Source organism: Cebus imitator, unplaced genomic scaffold, assembly GCF_001604975.1.
Source record: "Cebus imitator isolate Cc_AM_T3 unplaced genomic scaffold, Cebus_imitator-1.0 Scaffold35, whole genome shotgun sequence".
NCBI lineage: Eukaryota > Metazoa > Chordata > Mammalia > Primates > Cebidae > Cebus > Cebus imitator.
Genome location: NW_016107350.1, coordinates 3,902,870 through 3,912,307, shown reverse-complemented (window position 1 = coordinate 3,912,307; position 9,438 = coordinate 3,902,870). Strand labels below are relative to the sequence as shown.

General features: G+C 33.3%; 1 protein-coding gene across 1 annotated transcript in view; it reads right to left on the bottom strand.

Moving 5' to 3' along the window:
• The window catches only part of CDH18 (cadherin 18), a 1,130,917-nt gene that overhangs the window by 806,167 nt on the left and 315,312 nt on the right, over window positions 1–9,438 (bottom strand). The window contains exon 2 of the mRNA XM_017524647.2: window positions 6,311–6,375. The gene's annotated coding sequence lies outside the window, so the exon portion shown is untranslated. The remainder of the gene's footprint in view (window positions 1–6,310; window positions 6,376–9,438) is intronic.

Below are 9,438 nucleotides of genomic sequence, written 5' to 3'. Positions count from 1 at the left end.
TTTTGTTTTGTTTTGTTCTGTTTTTGACAGAGTCTGTCACCCAGGCTGGAGGGCTGTGGTGCCATCTGGTGGCTCACCGCAACCTCCACCTCTTGGGTTCAAGTAAGCCATTTTGCCTCAGCCTCCTAAGTAGCTGGGATTATAGCCACAAGCTAACACACCCAGGTAATTTTTGTTTTATTAGTAGAGACAGAGTTTTACCATGTTGACCAGACTGGCCTTTACCTCCTGGCCTCAAGGGATACCCTCACCTTGGCCTCCCAAATGCTGGGATTACAGACATGAACAATCATGCCCAGCCAGCCAAACACATTTAGATAAAATTCAGTAAGTGAATAGTGTCACATTCTTCCCCTCTACATTGCATATAACTCTGTTAATTTGACTGAGAGCCATGGAAACTTGAACTAACATAAAAATTGAGCTGTAATTGAGCTTTAACTTACAAGATAAAATTTGCGATGTTCTACAAGCTCTACTATAACCCTTTCCAAAATTGTGCTATGAAACTTAGCTCTAACACGGAGAAATCACTATTCAGTATAAATATAACTCTGTGTACAATTACACAAAGACTCAGGGATGGTGAAGTAAAATTTAAACATACTAAATAATTTAATAATAAATTAGAATTAATATTTTAATTTTCAAATTTATATATATTTTAATTTGCATTCTGGGACAGGAAGATTAATGCAACTTTTTTTCACAAAGCATACCCACCCACTGTATTTTTGCTATAGCGATGTCTGCTATATAATGTTCAAAAATATTAATGAGCACACTACATGAAACAATAGATTTGATTTGAAAATATCTGTTTTGTAATATCAGCACTTTTAATCTTTTCCATTTATATAAATAATGAGCATTTAATGCCATACATACATACTAATCTGAAAAGTTAGGTAATAATATAGAATATGTGTGATGGAGTGTACTTTACACAAAGTAAGTTAAAATAGTATATTTGATCTAATACCTGCTTTCTTATATTTCATCTTTTGGTAAAATATTCCAATACTTAAGCAGATGTTTTTTATTATGCAGGCAACTGTATATAAAAAATATATTTGTCACTCATCAAAATAGTGAAAGGTATATTTTATTGACTATCAATTTATCTTTTTCAACATTGCCACCTGTTATACTTAGTCGTTATTCAATGATAAGGGATTTTGTGTTAGTAAACATTGTCAATAAAACAGATTTACACAGGCAAATGTTTATTAATAATCAGGAACCATTGTATCTCTACATTTGAGCTCAAAAAAAAAAATCTAGTAATACCTCTAAAGGTTGGCATAATGTCAGTTAAACTTTGCTGGTCCTATGTCCTATGACATTTGAAAAGTGTACCAATAAGAAAATGCTTAATTATTCATTTGAGAAAAGAATGGGTTAAATGACATTTTTAAAAAGAGCAATTTTAGGGGAGGGAAGGATAAGATGGCTGACTAGATGCAACCATTTCATGCAGCTGGGTGGTATCCTAGCTACAAGCCATTACACTAAAGTGTCATCTACTAGGTTGCATCACAAACCACAACTCCAAAAATTATCCTGCTAATATATATGCCTGTGAAGCTAGGCAAAAGAATTCACACACACATAAAGATCTTGTACAGAGCACTGGCCCTCTGAAAGTATCCAGAAACAATGCCAACTAACTATAGTCAACATACACCACAGATGAAGAAAAACCAATACTCCAAGCTGAGGAAGAATCAGCAGAAGAATTCTGGAAATTCAAGCCAGAGTGTCTGCTTACCTCTAAAGATGTCTACTAGTTCTTCAGCAATGGGTCTTAACTAGTTTGAAGTAACTAAAATGACAGACACAGAATTCAGAATCTGGATGCCAAGGAAGCCCAGCAAGATTCAGGAGGAAGTTGTAACCCCATCCAAGGGATCCAAAGAATCCAGTAAAATGATCTGAGAGCTGAATGAAGAAAGAGTCATTTTTTTTTTTAAAGAACCATACTTAATTTCTAGGGCTGAAAAATTCACTGAGGAAAGACTCTCAGAGCTTGTAGATTGGTTCTTGGAATTAACTCAGACAAAAATTTAAAAAGTATGTAAAAAGTTAAACAAAAACTCCAAGCAATAGGGGATTATACATGGATAACAAATCTATGAGGGATTGGTATTCCTGAGGGTGAAGGGAAGAGAATAAGCAGCTTGAATATATATTTGGAGATACAGTCCACAAAAATTTCTTTAATTTAATTTGTATGTCAATCCTAGAGGTTGACATACACATCCAACAAACACTGAGAAACTCAGCTAGATACGATACAAGATGACAGTCCCCAGGGAACATAGTCATTAGATTCACAAAGGTCATCACAAAAGAAAAAAATCTTAAAGGAAACTAGAGAGAAGTATCAAGTCATGTACAAAGGGAACCCATGAGGCTAGCAGCAGACATATCATCAAAAACTTTACAAGTCAGAAGAGATTGATACATATTTGCAGCATAATTTTTTGGGGGGTGGAGGGAGATGGAGTCTAGCTCTGTCACCCAGGCCAGAGTGCAGTGGCATGATCTTGAGTCACTGCAACCTCCGCCTCGCGGGTTCAAGCAATTCTTCCACCTCAGCCTCCCGAGTAGCTGGGATTATAGGCATGTACTACCACACCCAGCTAATTTTTGTATTTGTAGTAGAGACAAGGTTTCACCATGTTGGCCAGACTGGTTTCAAACTCCTGACCTCAGGTGATCCACCTGCCTTGGCCTCCTAAAGTGTTGTGATTACAGGTGTGAGCCACTGCTTCCAGCCTACTGTTAGCATTCCTAAAGAAAGGAAATTGCGACCAAGAATTGTATTTCCCACCAAACTCACTTCATAGGGGCAGAAGAAATAAATCTTAGTTAGATAAGTGAATACTGAGGGAATTTATTTCAACTAGAGCAGCCTTACCAGAGGTTCTTAATGGAGTGCTAAACATGGAACTAAAAGAATGATGCCTGCTACCACACACACACACAAAAAAAAAACCCTTAAGCACGTAGTCCACATGCACCATAAAGCAACTGTGCGATCAAGTCTATGTAACATCCAGCTAACGAAACAGTGACACAATCAAAATCACACATATTTGTACTACCCTTGAATGTAAATGGGTTAAAACCTTACTTAAAAGCATAGAGTGGCAAGCTAGATAAAAGGGTAAGACCCAACCACCTGTTATCTTAAAGAGATACATATCACATATAATGACACCAAAGTTAAGAAGTGAAGAAAGATCTGCTATGCAAATGGAAAACAAAAAAGAGAGGTATTCACTATTCTTATATTAGATAGAACAGACTACAAGCTAATAAAATTTACAAAAGACGATAAAATGCATTATATTACGATTAATAATATGATTCAACAAGAAGAGTTAACTATCCTGAGTATATATGCACCTAACATTGGGGCACACAGATTCATAAGCCATGTTCTTCTTGGCTATGAAAAGATTTAAACAACCTCATAATAAAAATGGGAGGCTTCAACACCCCCTGACAACATTACACAGACCGTTGAGACAAAAAACTAATAAACTCTGGATTTAAACTTGATAATTAGCCAATTGGAGCAAGTAAACATTTATAGAACATTTCATTTAACAACCAAAGAATTTACATTCTTCACATCGTTACACAAAACATATTCTAAGATCAATCACATGGTTGGTCATAAAGCAAATCTAAGTAAATCAAAAACAAAGAAAACTGGGCTGAACCAAGTGGCTCATGTGTGTAATCCCAGGACTCTTGGTGGCCAAGGCAGGTGGATCACAAGATCAGGAGTTTGAGACTAGCCTGGCCAATATGGTGAAATCCCATTCTCTACTAAACTTACAAAAAACTAGCTGAGTGTGGTGTCACGTGCCTGTATTCCCAGCTACTCAGGAGGTTGAGGCAGGAGAATCCCTTGAACCCAGGAGGTGGAGGTTGCAATGAGCCTAGACTGTGCCATTGCACTCTAGCCTGGGTGACATATCAAGAATCCATCTCAAAATTTTTTTTTTTCTGGTATATTGCATATACCAGATATTAATAAAAGCTATATATGACAAACTCACAGCCAGTATCATACTTAATGGAAAGAGCTGGAATCATTTCCCTTGACAACTGGAACTAGGCAAGAAAGCCCATTTTCACCATTATTATTCAGCATAGTACTACAAGTGCTAGTCAGAGCACTCATGCAAGAGAAAGAAATAAAATGCATCCAAATAGGAAAAGAAGAAGTCAAACTATCTCTTTTTGCTGACAGTATATTCTATGCTTAAAAAACCCTAAAGACTCCATAAAAGGCTACTAGAACTGATAAACAATTTAGCAAGGTTTGAGGATACAAAATCAATATACAAAAACCACTAACATTTCTATACACCGGTAACATTCAGGCTGAGAGTCAAATCAAGAACACAATCTCATTTACAATAGCAACAACAAAAAATGGAACACCCAGGAAAACAGCTAACCAGGAAGGTGACAGATCTCTACAAGGGGAATGAAATGATGCTGAAAATAATTAAAGACAACACAAATAAATGGGAAAACATTTCATACTCATGGACTGAAATAATCAATATCATTAAAATGGCCATACTGCCCAAAGCAACTTACAGATGCAATGCTATTCTTATCAAACTACCCATGTTATTCTTCACTGAATTAGAATAAACTATTCAAAAATTCATATGAAACCAAAAAAGAACCAAAGCAATTCTAAGAAAAAAGAACAAAGCTGGAGGCAACACACTAATTAAATTAATATATTACAAGGCTACAGCAAACAAAACAGCATGGTACTTGTATAAAAACAGACTCACGCACCAATGATACAGAATAAAAACTCAGACAGGCATGCATCTACAATCATCTGGTATTCAACAAGGATGACAGATTCAAGCAAATGGGTAAGGACTCCTTATTCATGAGATGGTACTGTGATAACTGGTTAGCCATATGCAGAAGAATGAACCTGGACGCTACCTTTCACTAAATTAAAAACCTAAATATAAGACCTCAAACTATAAAAAGCCTAGAAGAAAACAGGAAATACTCTTCTCAGCATTGTCCTTGGCAAATAATTTTGAATTAAGTCCCCAAAGCAATTGCCAACAACAACAAAAAGACAAATGGGACCTAAATAAACTAAAGAATTTCTGCACAGCAAATGCACACACACACACACACACACATATATATCAGAGTAAACAAATACCATATAGAATGGGAGAAAATTTTCACAAACTATGCATTCAACAATGGTCCAATATCCATGATTTATAAGGAACTTAAATCAACATGAAAAAAACAAATAATGTCATTAAAAAGTGGGCAAAGGACATAAACACACACTTCTGAAAAGAGGACACACAGATGGTCAACAAACTTATGAAGAAATCTTCATCACCACTAATCATCAGAGAACTGAAAATCAAAACCACAATGAGATACCATCTCACACCAGTCAGAATGCCTATTATTAAAAAGTCAAAACACAACAAATCCTGGCAAGGCTATAAAGAAAAGAGAACTCTTATACATGTTGGAAGGAATGTAAATTATGTTCAGCCACTGTGGCAACAAGTTTGGAGAGTTCTCAAATAACTTAAAACAGAGCTACCTTTCAATCCAGAAATTGCATTATTGTGTATATACCGAAAGGAAAACAGATCATTATACCAAAAGACACATGAACTTGTATGTTCATCACAACACTAGGCACAATAGCAAAGGCATAGAATCAACCTAGGTGCCCATTAATGGTAGACCGGATTTAAAAAAAAACTGTGGTATATATATACCATGGAATACTATGCAGCCCTAAAAAAGAATAAAATGATGTCCTCTCCAGCAACATGGATGGAACTGAAGGCCGTAATTTTAAGCAAATAAATCAGGAACAACAACAACAACAAATAAATACCACAAGATATCACTTATAAATGAGAGCTAAAGATTGAATTTACATGAGCATAAATAAGGAAACAAAAGACATGGAAGACCACTGGAAGATGGGGGGAAGAAGAAGGAGGTTGCACTGAAAAATTGCTTACTGGCTACTACTCTCACTACCTGGATACAATATGCCCAGGTAACAAACTTGCACATATACCCCCATATATATAATAAAAGTTGAGTTTCTTAAAGAGTGATTTTAAAACACAGAAGATACGAAATTGCTAAATAATTCATTATAACTCTAGAAGATCCTTAAGAGAAACTATGACAATAATTTTGACATTTCTATAATATTTTGAACAGAAATTTATAAATTTATAACAGAAATTAAAAATGTTACCTTATAAATCACTTCAGGAATGTTTGATGATATGTGTTCTCCTTATATATTGCAGGGGTTCAGTCCTGCAGAAAATAAAAGAAAAATATAAAACATACATTTCAACAAGTATAAATCTATGCATAGTTAAAGCATATTTGTTACGTTACATATTAAACAGAACTGAGTTTGGATAGCAAATACATTTTTGAAGAAATAAATTTTTGAGAGATTTGAACTTCTAGATATTTTTTTTTCCTTTTAGGGCATGATGTTTTAAGAGTATATCCAGTTAGAATTTTACCTCTCTCATGTGTTAGCCATGTAGATATAGGCAATTTAGTCTTGTTCTTTGACCTTGTTACTTCAAAACATGAAATTTTAACTTCAGTGTTATAATATATTTAAACACTTAGTAGCGTGCCTTAAACATGGTCAATATTTAAATATATTTTAGTGATTTTGCATATTAAGTAATATTTATAAAAGTTATTTTAATAACTTTAATGTTTCATTATTTTAATAACTACTACACTTTCAAACAAAGAGAATATGAAAGATGAGAATAGAGATGCAAGAAAGAAAGTTCAGTATAACCTAAAGTATAATATAATTAACGAGAGTATTGTAAATCAATAAAAATATATATAGTTCTAGAATAGTGACCATTAGATATTCCAATAAATTAAGTAAAACTTGATTTAATCCCTAATATATATATTACATGCATTATACAAAATAATATATATGTTGTATATACACAAAACATGATGCCTATCGGATTGAAGTGTTAACATTGTGAAGTCAATATTGAAAGAAGAAAACTAAGAGGTAAATATATGTTCTCAGAAGATAATAATCCCTTTCAGAACCCAAAAGCAAAAGGCCTAAGAATTAGGCTTATTCTCTGATCTTTGTAGGCCAAATCACTTTACCATGTCCTTAGTTGCAATGTGATTTAATATATGATTTCTATTTCCTAAAACGGTTACCAATTACACTTACAGAGGTCAAATCGATGCCTCAAATACTTTAGGAATAGGTCAGTCATTCAGCAATTATTTATTGATTATCTACTATGTGCCAAACATTATTATTTGTACTAGGAATACGCAAATATATGTTGTATATCAGGTTATCTGAAGTGCTATGAAGACAAGTTAAGAAGTATCAATGTTTATCAAAGTAGAAGTGTCACAATAGATGACTGGTATCTAGGAGAAAAAAATCTGGAGTTGAAGGGAGTCTGAAGTGCCTGGAAGGGGTTACCTAAGGAGTGAAACTTAAGGACTGAGTCCTTTAAAGTCAGGGAAATGAGAAATAGCAATCTTAAGATGAGAAAATAGCTTGTGATGTTCTGGAAGTACTATGAGAAAAATGAGATTTGTAGTAATTTGGCGATATCTATCTATCTAACTGTCTAACTATCTATCTACCTATCAATCATCTAACATCATCCTCTATCTACTTATCAGATTCTATTAGAACACACAGTACTCACAAGCTTCAGGGTTACTAGACCATCACTATGGACCTTTTCCAAAATGGCCTTCTTAAAACAAAGAAATAAATGGTATCTGATGTGACTGATTTCCAAGTTTAATTCCAGGAACTAGTGATGATACAGTGTTCAGTTGGGCTGTCATTAGGAACTGGTGTTAATCATTACTAATGCAGAATATGTACACTGCAACTTATATTCACGTGATTTGGGGTGAGAAGCAGTAAACATTTTCAAGTAGTAATTTTAAGAATTAAATTATTAGAATATTCTACCCTATGGAAACTCATGTTTAAGTATGTGGGGACCTATTTATACATAGCTCACATTTTCTGCTAAGAATAATATAGGCTTTTTGGAAATAAGGCAAAAAGCATATGGCTGATCATTTTATCACGGCTCTATTGCTAAGACAGAAAAAGCAGCACCCCCTGCAGTGCATATAGCCCAATGCACAGCTCTGACTATAATTGTGACAGTCTCTTTATGTAACTGTTTAATATCTGACAAGAAAATATTAAGTTATAATTGTTCTTTGCATATTGAGAAAAACTGTCCACTAGGAAATGCCACCAATAAACAATTTGTTGTATGCATTTATTTAAATTTAGTGAAGCAATCCATTCAAATATATTCAAGAAAGAATTTATAATATTTGTTTCTACTAAGACACGTATATTTCACTTCACTTTAAATCACACTATCCTACCTCTACTTTACCAATCTCACTGTGTCTAATGTTTTAAAATGCAACAATTATTTTACAGAAAATTTCAGCTGTATTCATTTTCATGTCTGAGCTCTTGAAATAATAATAAAGTATACTCAACTAGAGAAGGAATGTGTCAAAAATATATATGTAGTTATACAAAACATATTCTCACTTATTATATAGGTCACTACTTCAAAGTTTTCCATGTTATGTGGCAGAGCACTCTATTTCAATTCAGTCTCCAATTTACAGGTTTATAATACAGTTACAATAACTAAAGTCTCTGCAGATTGTACAGAATTAACAGCAAAACACAATATTACGTGGCAGCATACTAACATAATATTAGAATCTTTTGTTGGAAGTTTTCTAACTGTGTTTTTATAGAACCAGGTCAAATAAAAATAAGAATTCAAGTTTTTATTTTTAAAAATCAGAAGTTCTCTGTAAGAGTGTCAGTAAGAAAAAACTATGTAGAAGATATCTGTTGAAGTAAGCTTTTCTCCCCAAGTCATGCCCTTCTCTAAGGAAAATTCATATTCAACAACTATTTCTTCATCAAATATTTACTCATTTAATTTGCTAGCCATCTTTACTATACTTGGTTTTATTCAGCATTCCAATGACTGAATTTAAACAGCAGAAAGGGCAATCCATCATGGTGAAAAGTTATGTTTGCAATGTCAAACTGCACAATTTTGAGTATTTTAATGTTGTTTAACCTTAAATAAGTATTTCTAATATTATATTGGATTCACAATAATCCACCAACTAATTTCTGAACAAATTAACTATAACATATATGGTTATAACTTTCAATTTTTATTTGTATTTAATTTAAATTATTTTTCTTTTTTTTTTTTTTTTTTTTTTTTTTTTTTTTTTTTTTTTTTTTTTTTTTTTTTTTTTTTTTTTTTTTTTTTTTTTTTTTTTTTT